General features: G+C 37.2%; 1 non-coding gene across 1 annotated transcript; it reads right to left on the bottom strand.

Moving 5' to 3' along the window:
* Positions 1–7488: 7488 nt before the first annotated feature.
* LOC130971530 (small nucleolar RNA R71) lies at positions 7489–7596 on the bottom strand. The gene has a single exon (XR_009082744.1). It is a non-coding gene; the product is annotated as a small nucleolar RNA R71 (small nucleolar RNA).
* Positions 7597–17438: the final 9842 nt, after the last annotated feature.

Genomic DNA, 17438 nt, shown 5'->3' with positions numbered 1-17438 from the left:
TCATTCGTAATTTAAAATAAAAATTAAAAACTAATTAAAAGAAACATCCCAAACAAAAGAAGAGCTGGGACTTTGGGAGTATTCAGCGACGACGTCTTCGACAGTGCTGCGTAGACAGTGGGAGGACTCGCAGTGTGTGCGAGACAACAGTAGCAGTGGCGATGCAGTGGGCGAGGGACGCTTGGCAGCACAGCGGCGATGCAGTGGGCGAGGGACGCTTGGCAGCAACAGCGGCGACGCAGGAGAATCGCGCGAGATAGCAGCAGTGACGCCGACGAAGCCGCGGAGGTTGCGATTTGCGCGAGATAGTAGCAGCGGCGCAGCGGGGGAGGGACGCTTGACAGAAACAGCGGCGATGCAGGAGAATTGCGCGAGACAGCAGTAGTGTCGCCGACGTTCCAAGCGTAGTGTCTAACGCAACTTCTTCTGCAGTTGCGACTCGGAAGACCGGGAGGAAAGGACGCGCACCTCGTGCGAGAGCTCCCACCAGCAGTGACGGCGCACTGTCGTGGCGGAGGAACGGTCGACTGAGCGGCAGAGTGATGACAGGATGAGAGAGAAAGGTGACACGTTGTTAGTATGTGTTTATATAGGGTTACTTTGAATAATTAAAAACCTAATTCTAATTAATTCAAAATTTATTTTTTAAAATTAATTATTTAAAATATTGTTTATGTTGGGTGGAGTGTGTGTTGTTTTACTATACTTTTTCTTTTGCAATTTACTCTAGTATTATGACTACGTTATTAATGGCTACTATGGCTATGGAGTTGACCTTTCAATAACAGAGTGATGTGAACAACTAAAATGTCTTAATCTATTTTACACAACTAAATCAAATATGTGAGAAAAAACTAAAATTGCACTACGATGAATTTAATTGATATAATGATAATATAAAATATTTTATACAGTTAATCATAAAAAAAGTTAATTTTATTCACGTAATATTATGTAATTAGATATATATGTAAAATTATTTTACACTAATAGTATATTAAAATTAAATTTTATTAAAATATGGTAAAGTTTTTGAGTTATCACATGGACAAATAAATCATTTTTTTAAAAAATTATGTTTAATAAATAAAAAAAATAAGTCGTTAGAACAAGAGAAGACAATCTTATGATGGTGAGACACGAGGTGCGGAAACCCTTGTGACCATGAAGATTTAGTTTTGCTCTACTTGAAGTGTTCAGAAATTTTGTTGGGTTTACGATGCAATAGTTCCTAGTAGTGTTTTATTTGATGTTTTATTATGTTATTCTTTTATTAGCAACACATCTGAGCAACAATCTATTAATAAAAGGGAGATTTGAATGGATTGAGATAGGGGTGTAAGTTATTGAACGGACTAAAAAATACTATAAAATCGAACTGAAAATTACAATAATTGAATGAAAAAACAAAAAAATCGGTTTTTTTTTAATTAAACTGATCGGTTTGGTTCAGTTAATCAAAAACCGAACCAAATCAAGAAAGATGTTCCATAGTGATTCTTTTTATTGGTTTACCCTTAGTTTAACCTAGGAATAAAACTCTAGATCTGAATATTCTCACTCTTTTTCCCTTTCACTCGCGCAGCCACCCTAAGTCCTCAGACAGACACCCACTCACCCACAGCTCACTTTTATCTTCCATTCTTCGTCCTCCATGCGGCCATGCGTGAGAGAATGAGAGCCTGAGAGAGCCAGAGAGCGTCATCCACTATCAAGGAAGTCCTCCATCGTCGCTCGAAGCTGTCGCAAGTCATCCATTCATCTCCGTCGCAGACTCACAGGCGTAGCAAAGAGCAGCGCCGTCCTGTTCGCGCCCTCGTGCAGTCCTGAGTCCACGCCGTCGTCCAGTCATAAGCCGTCGCAACAAACCCTAAGCCGTGGCAACAAACCCTAAGCGGAGCATCACTCCAGTCGCCGAGCAGCACTCTGGTTGCTGAGCCCTCTCATGCAAAAAGCAACTGAACAATGTTTTCTTCAGAGGTTAGAATTTGATTTTTAAATTTTTATAGTTGATTAAAGGCACATATATTAGTTAAATTCACAAATCATTATATTGTTCAACTATTTTGCGAAGAATAATCCATTCTTTTTGTCATAGTATATCAAATTTAATTTGTCCCTGATTGTTGTTGCTGGTCTCTTCTTAATTAGGAAGATGAGTTTGATTTCTGATTTTTGTATTTGATTGTTGTTACTGGTTTGTACTTTATTAGGAAGATAAATTTGACTAAAATTATTGTCTCTTATTGTTGTTGCTGGTTTGTGCTTAATTAAGAAGATGAGTTTGACTGAAATTTTTGTCCCTGTATGTTGTTACTGGTATGTGCTTAATTAGAAAGACGAGTTTGGCTAAAATTATTGTCTCTGATTGTTGTTGCTAGTCTGTGCTTAATGTGATTGTTGTTGGTGTCTCTAATTGTTTATGATCATTTAAATTCTATTTATTGGCTTTAAAATGAATTAATTATGGGATTAGAGAATTAGAAAGCAATGAGAAGAAAAGATTCTGTACTCGGTGAGTGATGATAACAACGTATGGTGATGTAAAATGAGATGAAACCAAATTAGCTTTGCTTGACAGCGAGTAATATAGTCGATTGTTGCTTCAGAATTAGCTTTTAGCGCTGGTAGAAGAGTGCTTAACAACTATAGGAGTTCTTTAACTCTAAAGATAGTTGAGGCATTGATTTGTACACAAAATTGGCTTCATACTTCTCCAATAACAACTGATTTTGAGGAGCTTATTGAGGAGTTTGAGAAACTTGAATTAGGTATGCAAACAAGAAATTTGAAGTTCCTTTCATAGTTTATGTTTATAATTTATAATCTATATTATGTTTATGTTTATAATCTATATTGATTTCTTTGTTTTATTTTTGGAAAAATTGCACCAACCGGGGAAGATGATGATGAGTCTGGTGTGGATTCAGATTAAGCATGGTGGCTGTTTGGTTTTTATTTGGTATAAGGTAGCTATTTTGGTTTTTAGTATGTTTTAAAGTGTGTTTGTTTTTGTTGTTTACTAGACATTTTTAATTGTCTTTGTTTTATGTTTAATTGTTGGAATAAGTTGAATTTGTATTGAATTTGGATGTGATATACTCTTGTTATTCTAATTTAATGACGGTTTTAAACTTCATTTTATGGTAATTTAAATTCTGATTATTAGATTTAAAAAAACCAAAAAAACCGATCGAACCAAACAGCTATTGGTTCGCTTCAGTTGCGCAGAAAGCAGCAAAGCGAATGGTTGGCATCATTGTACAATCGAACAAGTCGGTTTGGTTGGTTTTTGATCCAAAACCGAACCAAATCGAATCTAACACACCCTTAGATTGAGAGGTTTGTTGATGAATGGTGCAGATTTCTAAAACCACAAACTAACTGATAAGTGCATCAGGTCGTAGTAAATAATATTTCAGGTGAGTGAAGGTCAACTCCACAAGGATTGATGGACCAAGCAACAATAATTGAATGATTTACTTAGTCAGACAAAGGCAAAGAAGTGTTTTAGGTTCAAATGCATTAAACAATACTTAGAAAAATTAAGAAAGCAAACGGTAAATGGGTTGAGCGGATAATTTATACGCTTTTTGGCATTATTTTTAGGTAAATTTTAGTAGGATCTAGCTACTTTTAGGGATGTTTTCTTTAGTTTTTATGCTAAATTCACATTTCTGGACTTTACTACGAGTTTGTGTATTTTTCTGTGATTTCAGGTATTTTCTGGCTGAAATTGAGAGACCTAAGCAAAACTCTGATAAAAGGCTAACAAAGGACTGCTGATGCTATTGAATTCTGACCTCCCTGCACTCGAAATGGATTTTCTGGAGCTACAGAACTCCAAATGGCGCGCTCTCAATGGCGTTGGAAAGTAGACATCCAGAGCTTTTCAGCAATATATAATAGTTCATACTTTATTCGAGATTAGACGACGTAAACTGGTGCTCAACGCCAGTTCCATGCTGCATTCTGGAGTCAAACGCCAGAAACACGTCACAAACCAGAGTTAAATGCCAAAAACACGTTACAACTTGGCGTTTAACTCCAAAAGAAGCCTCTGCATGTGTAAAGCTCAAGCTCAGCCCAAGCACACACCAAGTGGGCCCCGAAAGTGGATTTCTACATCAATTACTTATTTCTGTAAACCCTAGTAGCTAGTCTAGTATAAATAGGACATTTTACTATTGTATTAGACGTCTTTTGACCATTCGATCTTTTGACGATATAGTCTCTTGACCATTCGGTCTTTTGATCATTCATGGGGGCTGGCCATTCGGCCATGCCTGGACCTTCATCACTTATGTATTTTCAACGGTTGAGTTTCTACACACCATAGATTAAGGGTGTGGAGCTCTGCTGTACCTCGAGTTTTAATGCGATTACTACTATTTTCTATTCAATTCAGTTTATTCCTGTTCTAAGATATTCGTTGCACTTCACCATGACGAATGTGATGATCCGTGACACTAATCATCATTCTCACCTATGAACGCGTGACTGACAACCACTTCCATTCTACCTTAGACCAAACGCATATCTCTTGGATTCCTTAATCAGAAACTTCGTGGTATAAGCTAGAATTGATGGCGGTATTCATGAAAATCCGGAAAGTCTAAACCTTGTCTGTGGTATTCCGAGTAGGATTCAGGGATTGAATGACTGTGACGAGCTTCAAACTCGCGATTGTTGGGCGTGATGACAAACGCAAAAGAATCAATGGATTCTATTCCGGCATGATCGAGAACCGACAGATGATTAGCCGTGCTGTGACAAGAGCATTTGGACCTTTTTCACTAAGAGGATCGGATATAGCCATTGACAACGGTGATGCCCTACATACAGCTTGCCATGGAAAAGAGTAAGAAGGATTGAAGGAAGGCAGTAGGAAAGCAGAGATCCAACAGGGACAAAGCATCTCCATATACTTATCTGAAATTCTTACCAATGAGTTACATAAGTATTTCTATCTTTATTTTCTATTTATTTATTATTATTATTCGAAAACTCCATAACCATTTATTATCCGCCTAACTGAGATTTACAAGATGACCATAGCTTGCTTCATACCAACAATCTCCGTGGGATCGACCCTTACTCACGTAAAGTTTATTACTTGGATGACCCAGTGCACTTGCTGGTTAGTTGTGCGAAGTTGTGAAGAAAGTGCTGAGTTATAAACGCGCATACCAAGTTGAGCGCCATTGTTAGAGATCACAATTTCGTGCACCAAGTTTTTGGCACCGTTGCTGGGGATTGTTCGAGTTTGGACAACTGACGGTTCATCTTGTTGCTCAGATTAGGTAATTTTCTTTTTGTTTTATTTTCGAAAATTTTTTTTTCAAAAATCTTTCAAAAATTTATCACCTATTTTGGAAAATTTTCAGAGTTTTTAAGAATGAATTCTAGAGTTTCATATAACATTTTGAAGCTTGGTTGGTTGTAAAGCCATGTCTAATTCCTGGACCGGAGCTTTAGACTAACATTACATGATTCCTGAAATTCTGATTGAGGACTTTGGATTCATTACTTCCTTTTTCCAAAATATGTTTTCGAAAAATATAAAATAAAATCCAAAAAATTTATAAAATCATAAAAATAAAAAAATATTTTGTGTCTCTTGTTTGAGTCTAGAGTTAATTTTTAAGTTTGGTGTCAATTGCATGTTTTAAAAACCTTTGCATTTTTCGAAAATTCATGCATGTGTTCTTCATGATCTTCAAGTTGTTCTTGGTAAGTCTTCTTGTTTGATCTTCATATTTTCTTGTTTTGTGTCTTTTGTTTGTTTTTCATGTGCATTCTTTCATTCATAGTGTCTAAGCATTAAAGATTTCTAAGTTTGGTATCTTGCATATTTTTCTTTTTCTCAAAAATTTTTCAAAAATAAGTTCTTGATGTTCATCATGATCTTCAAAGTGTTCTTGGTGTTCATCTTGACATTCATAGTGTTCTTGCATGCATCATGAGTTTTGATTTATAATTTTCATGTTGTGAGTCATTTGTATTTTTCTCTCTCATTAAAAATTCAAAAATAAAAATATCTTTTCCTTATTTTGCTCATAAATTTCGAAAATTTGAGTTGACTTAGTCAAAAATTTTTAAAACTTAGCTATTTTTTATAAGTCAAGTCAAATTTTCAATTTTAAAAATCCTATTTTTTCAAAATCTTTTTAAAAAAAATCAAATCTTTTTCATTTTTTATTATTTTCGAAAATTTTTAAAATTTATTTTCAAAATCTTTTTCTTATCTTTATTTCAAAATTTCGAAAACTTTACTAACAATTAATGTGATTGATTAAAAAATTTGAAGTTTGTTACTTTCTTGTTAAGAAAGGTTCAATCTTTAAATTCTAGAGTCATATCTTTTAGTTTCTTATTAGTCAAGTAATCAATTTTAATTTTAAAAATCAAATCTTTTCCAAAATATCTTTTTTAATCATATCTTTTCAAAATATATTTTTCAAATCATGTCTTTTTCAAAATTGATTTCAAAAATCTTTTCTAACTTCTTATCTTTTCAAAATTGAATTTCAAATCTTTTTCAACTAACTAATTGACTTTTTGTTTGTTTTACTAATTCTTATCTTTTTCAAAACCACTTAACTACTTTCCTCTCTCTAATTTTCGAAAATTATCTCCCTCTTTTTCAAAATTCTTTTAATCAATTAATTGTTTCAAATTTTAATTTTAATTTTAATTATTTTCTTAATTTTCGAAAATCACTAACCCTTTTTCAAAATTTATTTTCGAATTCCTCCCTCTCTCACCTTCTTCTATTTATTTATTTATTTACTAACACTTCTTTTCATCTCAAGAATTCGAACCTATCTTCACCCTTGTGTTTGGATTCTTACCTTTTCCTTCTTCTATTCTTTTCTTCTTCTACTAACATAAAGGAATCTCTCTACTGTGGTAAAGAGGATCCCTATTATTATTTTCTGTTCCCTTCTTTTTTATATGAGCAAGAGTAAGGACAAGAACACTCTTGTTGAAGTAGATCCTGAACCTGAAAGGACTCTGAAGAGGAAACTAAGAGAAGCTAAATTACAACAATCTAGAGATAACCTTACAGAAAGTTTCGAAAAGGCAGAGGAGATGGCAACCAAAAATAATAATGCAAGGAGGATGCTTGGTGACTATACTACACCTACTTCCAAATTTGATGGAAGAAGCATCTCAATCCCTACCATTGGAGCAAACAATTTTGAGCTGAAACCTCAACTAGTTGCTCTACTGCAACAGAACTGCAAGTTCTATGGACTTCCATCAGAAGACCCCTACCAGTTTTTAATTGAGTTCTTGCAGATCTGTGAGACTGTTAAGACTAATGGAGTAGATCCTGAAGTCTACAGGCTCATGCTTTTCCCCTTTGCTGTAAGAGACAGAGCTAGAATATGGTTGGATTCACAACCTAAAGATAGCCTGGACTCTTGGGATAAACTGGTCGCGGCCTTCTTGGCTAAGTTCTTTCCTCCTCAAAAGCTGAGCAAGCTTAGAGTGGATGTTCATACCTTCAAACAAAAAGATGGTGAATCCCTCTATGAAGCTTGGAAAAGATACAAGCAGATGACCAAAAGGTGTCCTTCTGACATGCTTTCAAAGTGGACCATTTTGGATATATTCTATTATGGTCTATCTGAGTTTTCTAAGATGTCACTGGACCATTCTGCAGGTGGATCTATTCACCTAAAGAAAACGCCTGCAGAAGCTTAAGAACTTATTGACATGGTTGCAAATAACCAGTTCATGTACACTTCTGAGAGGAATTCTGTGAATAATGGGACGCCTCAGAGGAAGGGAGTTCTTAAAATTGATGCTCTGAATGGCATATTGGCTCCGAACAAAATGTTGACTCAGCAAGTCAACATGATTTCTCAAAGTCTGAATGGATGGCAAAATGCATCCAACAGTACTAAAGAGGCATCTCCTGAAGAAGAAGCTTACGATCATGAAAACCCTGCAATGGCAGAGGTAAATTATATAGGTGAACCTTATGGAAATACCTATAATTCATCATGGAGAAATCATCCAAATTTCTCATGGAAGGATCAACAAAAGCCTCAACAAGGCTTTAATAATGGTGGAAGAAATAGGCTCAGTAATAGCAAGCCTTATCCATCATCTTCTCAGCAACAGACAGAGAATTCTGAGCAGAGCACCTCTAACTTAGCAAACTTAGTCTCTGATCTGTCTAAGGCCACTTTAAGTTTCATGAGTGAAACAAGGTCCTCCATTAGAAATTTGGAGGCACAAGTGGGCCAGCTGAGTAAAAAAGTCACTGAAACTCCTCCTAGCACTCTCCCAAGCAATACTGAAGAGAATCCAAAAAGAGAGTGCAAGGCCATTGATATAATCAACATGGCCGAACCTAGAGAGGAAGGAGAGGACGTGAACCCCAATGAGGAAGACCTCATGGGACGTCTCTTAAGCAAGAAAGAATTCCCTATTAAGGACCCAAAGGAATCTGAAGGTCATATAGAGACCATAGAGATCCCATTAAATCTCTTTCTGCCATTCATGAGCTCTGAAGACTATTCTTCCTCTGAAGAGGATGAAGATGTAACTGGAGAGCAAGTGGCTCAATATCTAGGAGCCATCATGAAGCTGAATGCCAAATTGTTTGGTAATGAGACTTGGGAAGGTGAACCTCCCTTGCTCATTAGTGAACTAGATACATGGATTCAGCAAACTTTACCGCAAAAGAGACAAGATCCTGGTAAATTCTTAATACCCTGTACCATAGGCACCATGACCTTTGAGAAGGCTCTGTGTGACCTAGGGTCGGGCATAAATCTTATGCCACTCTCTGTAATGGAGAAGCTGGGAATCATTGAGGTACAACCTGCTATATTCTCATTACAAATGGCAAACAAGTCAGTAAGACAAGCTTATGGATTGGTAGAGGACGTGTTAGTGAAGGTTGAAGGCCTTTACATCCCTGCTGATTTCATAATCTTAGACACTAGGAAGGAGGAGGATGAATGCATCATCCTTGGAAGACCCTTCCTAGCCACAGCAGGAGCTGTGATTGATGTTGACAGAGGAGATCTAGTCCTTCAATTGAATGGAGACTACCTTGTGTTTAAAGCTCAAGGATACTCCTCTGCAACCATGGAGAGGAAGCATGAAAAGCTTCTCTCAATACAGAGTCAAACAAATCCCCCACAATCAAACTCTAAGTTTGGTGTTGGGAGGCCACAACCAAACTCTAAGTTTGGTGTTGGGAGTTCACAACATTGACCTGATCACCTGTGAGGCTCCATGAGAGCCCACTGTCAAGCTAGTGACATTAAAGGAGCGCTTATTGGGAGGCAACCCAATTTTTATTTATCTAATTTTATTTTTATTTTATTGTTCCTTTATGTTTTATTAGGGTCATAATCATGTGGAGTCACAAAATAAATACTAAAATTAAAAAGAAAATAAAAAATAACAGAAGAAATAGCACCCCTGGAGGAAGGGCTTACTGGCGTTTAAACGCCAGTAAGGAGCATCTGGCTGGCGTTCAACGCCAGAAACAGGCAGCATCCTGGCGTTTAAATGCCAGGTATACACCCTGAGGAGAGCTGGCGCTGAACGGCAGAAACAAGCATGGAACTGGCGTTCAACGCCAGAATCATGCTGTAAATGGGCGTTGAACGCCCAAAAAAAGCATCAATCTGGTGTTTAAACGCCAGAATTGCATGCAGAGTCATTTTACACGCCTAATTAGTGCACGGATGATAAACCCTTGACACCTCAGGATCTGTGGACCCCACAGGATCCCCACCTACCTCAACTCACCTTCTCTCCTGTTCACACAATCCAATAAACACTCTTCCCCAAAAAACCTTCACCAATCACCTCAATCTCTCTTCCCCATCACCTCTTCACCATTTACATCCCTCCACTCTTTCCCATAAACCCCACCTACCTTCAAATTTAAAATACCTTTCCCACCCAATATGGCCGAACCTTAACCCCTCTCCCTCCACTATATAAACCCCTCCATTCTTCTTCATTTTCACACAACACAACCCTCTCTTCTCCTCTTTGGCCGAAACACAACCCTCTCTCCCTCTCCTCTATATTTTCTTCTTCTTCATCTATTCTTTCTTCTCTTGCTCGAGGGCGAGCAATATTCTAAGTTTGGTGTGGTAAAAGCATAGCTTTTTTGTTTTTCCATAACCACCTATGGCACCTAAGGCCAGAGAAACCTCTAGAAAAGGGAAAGGAAAGACAAAAGCTTCCACCTCCGAGTCATGGGAGATGGAGAGATTCATCTCAAAAGCCCATTAAGACCACTTCTATGAAGTTGTGGCCAAGAAGAAGGTGATCCCCGTGGTCCCTTTCAAACTCAAGAAAAATGAGTATCCGAAGATCCGACATGAGATCCAAAGAAGAGGTTGGGAAGTTCTGACCAACCCCCTTCAACAAGTCCGAATCCTAATGGTTCATGAGTTCTATGCCAATGCATGGATCACTAGGAACCATGATCAAAGTATGAACCCGAATCCAAAGAATTATCTTACAATGGTTCGGGGAAAATACTTAGATTTTAGTCCGGAAAATGTGAGGTTGGCATTCAACTTGCCCATGATGCAAGGAGATGCACGCCCCTACACTAGAAAGGTCAACTTTGATCAAAGGTTGGACCAAGTCCTTATGAACATATGTGTGGAAGGAGCTTAATAGAAAAGGGACTCAAAAGGCAAGTCGGTTCAATTAAGAAGACTAGACCTCAAGCCTGTGGCTAGAGGATGGTTGGAGTTCATCCAACGCTCTATCATCCCCACTAGCAACTGATATGAAGTTACTGTGGATCGGGCCATCATGATCCATAGCATCATGATTGGAGAGGAAGTAGAAGTTCATGAGGTCATCTCTCTTGAAATCTACAAAATAGCCGAAAAGCCCTCTACCTTGGCAAGGCTAGCTTTTCCTCATCTCATTTGCCATCTATGCTACTCAGCTGGAGTTATCATAGAAGGAGACATCCTCTATGAAGAGGACAAGCCTATCACTAAGAAGAAGATGGAGCAAACAAGAGATCCCACTCATGGATCCCAAGAGACGCATGAGGAAGCTCATCACCAAGGAATCCCAGAGATGCCTCAAGGTATGCACTTTCTTCCCAGTAACTATTGGGAACAACTCAACACTTCTTTAGAAGACTTGAGTTACAATATGGATCAATTAAGGGTGGAACATCAAGAGCATTCCATCATTCTCCATGAAATTAGAGAAGATCAAAGAGCAATGAGGGAGGAGCAACAAAGGCAAGGAAGAGACATAGAAGAGCTCAAGGACATCATTGGTTCTTCAAGAAGAAAGTGCCACCATCACTAAGGTGGACTCATTCCTTGTTCTTGATTATCTGTTTTTCGTTTTTTTAGCTTCATGTTTATTTATGTTTGTGTCTTTATTACATGATCATTAGTGTCTAGTAACTATTGATGGTGTTTTTATGGAAAACAAATTTCCAAACACATAGATCTAACCGGAAAGTATACCGGGTTGCATCAAGTAGTAATAACTCACTTAGAGTGAGGTCGATCCCACAGGGATTGATGGATTAAGCAACTTTAGTGGATGATTAGTTTAGTCAAGCTAACATTGAGTGATTGGGTGAAATTGATGCTGCAGAACGTAAAATTGCAGGGAAATTAAAATTGCAGAATGTAAATGGGCAGAAACTTAAAGAGCAAGCAATGTAAATTGTAGAAACTTAAATGACAAGAAATGTAAATTGCATTGAATATAAAAGGGAGTGGGAGCAGGGAATTTAAATGAAAGCAGTAGATCAAGCAACTGGAAATTTAAATTGCAGGAAGAATAAAAGGATTTTGGGAGCTGGGATTCAAGAAATCAAACAAGAAATTGAAATGGCAATCAAACAGAGAAGTAAAAGATGTAGTAACTTGCAACCGATCTCAAACAGAAAGCAAAATTGCTTGAAGAAGCAAACAGAAATTAAATTCAACTCAATTGCAAAATCAAAATGAAGATCTCAGGAATTCAAAGAGACTAGAAAACAAGTCTAGATCTCAATTCCTTCCTTGATCAAAGTAGAAAATAATCAGCAGAAGAGAAGTAAATCAAACAGCAAGTGAAATGTAAATCCAATTCTCAATTATGCAGAAGAAGAACAAGAGAAATGCAGATAGAGAATGAAAACAGAATTCCTTCCATTCTCAATCCAAAATTCAAATTCAAAGAAAGGAAAACTAGAAGAGAGAGCTCTCTATCCTACTCCTAATGCTCCCTAGAGGAGCTAGCCTTCCTTTTTTGAAAATGAGAATGATGCCTTTATATAGGCTTTTTACAAAATAAAATGAAATTGAAACAAATTAAATGAAAATCCTAATTTTAGCTTGTTCTTGTGCCTTTGAGTGATGATGTGGGCTTTGCTTGCTTTGGATTTGAGGAGAAATGGGTTTGGTTGGCCTTGATTCAATTTAGAGAGGAATTGAATTTAAATGGAATTTTAGTTGAATTTTGGCCCATGTTGCTTCCAGGAGGCTGCTCTGCTCTTGTGGAGAGCAGAGCAGTGAAGCTTTGTGTGGGGATGCATGTTGCGTGTTGAGTATAGTGAGGCATCAGGATGCTGCCTTGCTCTTGTGGAGGGCAGAGCAGTGGAGCCTTGCATGTGTATCCTGCGCACCAAGTCCTCCTTGCCCATGTTGTGTTGCGCGCCTCATGTCCCTGGCCGTGTCATGCTCATGCTTGTGTGCGCCAAGGGGAGTTCCCAAGTTCAAACCCTTGTGAAAGCATTTGGGGAAACAATTTTCCTTGAATTTTTATGAAGAGAGCACGACATTGCTCTCCAAGAGAGCACACTGCTCTCCTTGAGAGCGCTACTTGCTTAGTTTCCTTGTGTCTCCCTCTTCGAGCCTTGGTGGAAGCACTTTGGTTTATTTTTGCTTACTTTTGGCCCTTAAAGATGCCTTTCACTCATGCCTCAATTTTAAGCCAAATATGGATTTCTATATATCGTTGGAAAGCTCTGAATGTCAGCTTTCCAACGCAACTGGAAGCACATCAATTGAACGTCTGTAGCTAAAGTTATAGCCCTTTTAAGTAGGCATGGTCATGCTGTGAGCGCCCAGATTTTAACTTAGCGAAAATTTGCTTCCAACCTCACTTTGTTTCTTCACGATATTGCCCTGCTCTTGGCAAGGGCAGAGCAATGTGCGTGCTGGTTGCTTCCTTCTTTGATTTGGTCATGGGCCACGCTTTTAAAAGCGTGGCCTAAGGCTCCAAAGTGTGCTCCAACTTCAAAGTGTGCCCCAAAGCTCTTTTTTTCTCCTTTTTAGCTTATTTTGTGCTTCTTTGCTTCTTTTTCTTCTTATTTCCTACAAGATTTATAAATTTAAAAGATCAAGTAAATATTCTAATTAAGCATAAAAGAATGCAATATTTAAGCACTAATCATCAATTTCTTGTATGAAAAAGCATTGAAAAATAGGTATATGATGACTTGTCATCACAACACCAAACTTAAGCCTTGCTTGTCCCCAAGCAAGAAAAGAATCATGCAATAAAGATTGACAATCCAAGGTAAGAAGAATAGCAACTCAATGTTCATGGTTAGCTAATTTTCTAATCATGCTACAATCACAAAAGGGATGTAAATGATTGATGCTTCTATCTAGCTCAATTTATGAAATCTTTCTCATATATTTCTTCCTTGAAACAAGCTTTTGTTTTTCTTATTAGCTTCTCCTTTTGGGTGCTTTGCCCCATGAGTTGATAAAAAAGCTACGACTTCTAAATGCTTTGTTTTCAAGTATTACCACTTGATACATAAGCACCACAAGCATTTAATTAGAGGACTTCATTAAGCTCATCATCATTTTTTTTCTTGACTCTCTAATCATTGATGCTCAGAACCTTGAGCTTTGAGGGAGTGCTTTTGCACTTGAGCCTAGCCTTGACTTCTAAGTGTTTTGTTTTCAAGTATTTGGCTTGATACATAAACACCACAAGCACTTAACAAATAAATTGCCATTGGTACTCAGAGCCTTCAGCTTTCTCATTCTTTCCCTTTTTCTTTTCTTGCTTTAATTGTATTTGCTTCTTCAAGGTTTTCATGATTTCAAAAGATTTCACAAAATGTTCTAGATGAAAACTTCAATTAAATAAAATCTAATGCAATTGAGCAACAATTAATCATACTAGCTTTCCAATACTTGTATGCACATGCTAAACTCTTCTTTAATTCCTTGTTTGTTTATGATCATGATGATTTACTGCTTTTGAACTCACAGAATTCAAGTTGGTAGTTATAATGTTACAGCACCATGTTTCAATCAAAATTCAAGCTATGCTTAGTCATACCACACATGCATACAGAGAGTATAAAGACAATCATGCAATTTAAAGTGCTGGAAACAAAGGAGAGGAAAAGGAACTTTACAACCTTGTAGTCCATCTTCTCTATTGTTGTCATTTTCCTCTTATTCTTTCCTTCCCTTGCCAAACTCAGTATGCTTGTTCATCCTCAAGCAATAATTAGAACAGTGGCTATGGGGCTAAGATAGATCATGAATGTCTTACATAATGAAATGTTAGTAACACATGTGTTTCAAGCAAGCAAAATTAAAGATAATAATCAAGGCACAAGAGACAGAGACATTGTGATTACAAACATAAGATGGTGTGCATGATACGTTGCATAAAAATATAAGTGGCACACCAAACTTAGTGTGACACTTTCACTTGGAATTTAATGCAAGTATCCAGTAAAGATTGGAAACAAATTTTGTTGCATAGCAATACCAAACTTAGAATGCAATCCTATGTCCATTTTATTTGAAATAAGACTAAATGAAACTGTTGTATGTTAAATATAATCACCAAGCCAAGAATCTTGTCATGAATAAAGCTCTTTTGGTGATGTATTAACAAACACAGTTAACAAAAGAAAGCATTAAAAACAAGTAAATGAATAAAACAAAAAGGAAACTGAAATGTTAAACCAAAAGAGAAAAATAAAATTGCAGAGGCATTATGATTATGCAAACAAGTAGTGTTGCTTGAATAAATTGCATAGAAAATAAGTGGCACACCAAACTTAGAATCTTGGTGTGTCACTTTCATTTTTGATTTGATGCAATCATCCAAAAAGATTGAAAATAATTTGTTGCAAGGCAACACCAAACTTAGAATGTAATCATATGCCAATTTATTGAAATTTAAACAAAGCATGGAGAAGAAATGTACCTACTGTTTACCTGTTCTTCACTTTCTTCCTCTTTTTCCAGTTTGTTAAGAGGAATGACCTCAAAGGGGGAGAAGATTCAGCTAGTGTCCCTTGTCTTGGCCTCTTCTCAGCAAGCTTCCTTTTGAATTTGGCTTGATTGAGCTTGCTTGCTGGTTCAGGGACAGGATTGGTGCTTTTGTTTGTTGCCTTCACTTCTTGAATGTCAAGACATGGTTGCTGTGTGATTTTTGGAGTAATTTCCTCATCAAAAGCCTTTTGAATTGGTTGTTCCATGAGCCCTTCCTCTTTGCACTTCTTTGCTTCAGTTGAGTGTGACTTCTCTTGAGTGTCTTCCTCACTTTCTTGCTCTTCTACTTCCTCTTTTGCACTCAACATTTGACTTAATAGCTTTTTCATTGAGGAGGTTTGTTGATCTTCCCAACATTTCTTCATATCCTCTTCATATCTTTCAATCATGGATTCAATTGTTGAGCCGTTTTGTTTCAGGGAAGTTTGAGAGAGTTGTGAATTTTCATGTTCCTTTGTCACCTCAAGTGCAGTTTCATTCTCAACCACCTCATTCTTCATTGAAAGTTCACTTGATGCAGTAGCTTCCTTATCTTGCTCTTCCACTTTCTCCTTCACATCCATCAATTGGTCTTCATTTTTCTTGCTTAGTAGTTCTAAGTGTTTCTCTGTGTTCTCCAATTGCTCATCTGTCTCTTGAAAAAGGATTTCTCGTTCTCTCCAGGATTGTTGTTGTTCCTCTACAATTCTATTGAACATGGACTCAAGCTCTGAGAATCTTTGGCTCGTGGAAGTTTGTGCTGAGACATATTTAGGTGATGAAGAATTGTCAAATGTAGAACTGGAAGGTGAGGTCGGACAGCTTTCCATGAATGAATTGAAGGTTTGCTCAAGTGATGATATCTCTTGATAAGTGGAGTATGAACTATTGAATGCTGCTTGGTTTTGATCCTCCCACCCACAATTTGATTGATTATTGAATTCATCACAGTGTGGATTATTTTGTGGCATGGAGGAACATTCTTCCAAGTATGCTTTGGCAGCACAATCAAGTGATAATGTCCTTAAATAATTAGAATGTGAATCATTGCATTTCTCTTCCCAGCCATCATTTGTGTACGTGCCATCACAATATGAGTCACTTTGTGGCTCTGGGAAATAGTTCATTTCACTTGATTGTTCATACTCCTTCATTCCTTGTTGATACTCCCATCCACCATGAGGATAATGATATGAATCATTTTGTGGTGGTGGTTGGTATCCCTCATGATTCTCTTGCTCATCTTGGGGTTCTGAAGCAAATTTCCATGGATTGGAGTGCTCAGAATTTGTATCTTCTTGGTGATATTCCCAACCATCATTAGAATAATGACTTGAATCATATTGTGATGGCGGGAAATATCTCATGAAGTTTGTTTGACTAAAAGATGAGGTGAACTCCATTTGAATTTTGTAAAACACAACACCAATGAAAATTGAAATTACTCATATCAGAGATGAGTTTTGCTTAGTGAGGCAAAAAAACAAATACCTTGGTTTCAACTTTAAAATAGAGAACAAAAAAAGAAAATGCTTGATCTAGACTTCTCACCCACTTAATCATTGTTGATCTAATCAATCCCCGGAAACGGCGCCAAAAACTTGATGGTGTTTTGTGGAAAACGAATTTCCAAACACATAGATCTAACCGGAAAGTATACCGGGTCGCATCAAGTAGTAATAACTCACTTAGAGTGAGGTCGATACCACAGGGATTGATGGATCAAGTAACTTTAGTGGGTGATTAGTTTAGTCAAGCTAACATTGAGTGATTGGGTGAAATTGATGCTGCAGAACGTAAAATTGCAGGGAAATTAAAATTGCAGAATGTAAATGGGCAGAAACTTAAAGAGCAAACAATGTAAATTGTAGAAACTTAAATGACAAGAAATGTAAATTGCATTGAATATAAAAGGGAGTGGGAGTAGGGAATTTAAATGAAAGCAGTAGATCAAGCAACTGGAAATTTAAATTGCAGGAAGAATAAAAGGATTTTGGGAGCTGGGATTCAAGAAATCAAACAAGAAATTGTAAATGGCAATCAAACAGAGAAGTAAAAGATGCAGTAACTTGCAACCATCTCAAACAGAAAGCAGAATTGCTTGAAGAAGCAAACAGAAATTAAATTCAACTCAATTGCAAAATCAAAATGAAGATCTCAAGAATTCAAAGAGACTAGAAAACAAGT

The sequence above is a fragment of the Arachis stenosperma genome, chromosome 3, assembly GCF_014773155.1.
Source record: "Arachis stenosperma cultivar V10309 chromosome 3, arast.V10309.gnm1.PFL2, whole genome shotgun sequence".
NCBI lineage: Eukaryota > Viridiplantae > Streptophyta > Magnoliopsida > Fabales > Fabaceae > Arachis > Arachis stenosperma.
The sequence above is the reverse complement of the archived record's forward strand: the minus strand, read 5'-3'. Positions and strand labels throughout refer to the sequence as shown.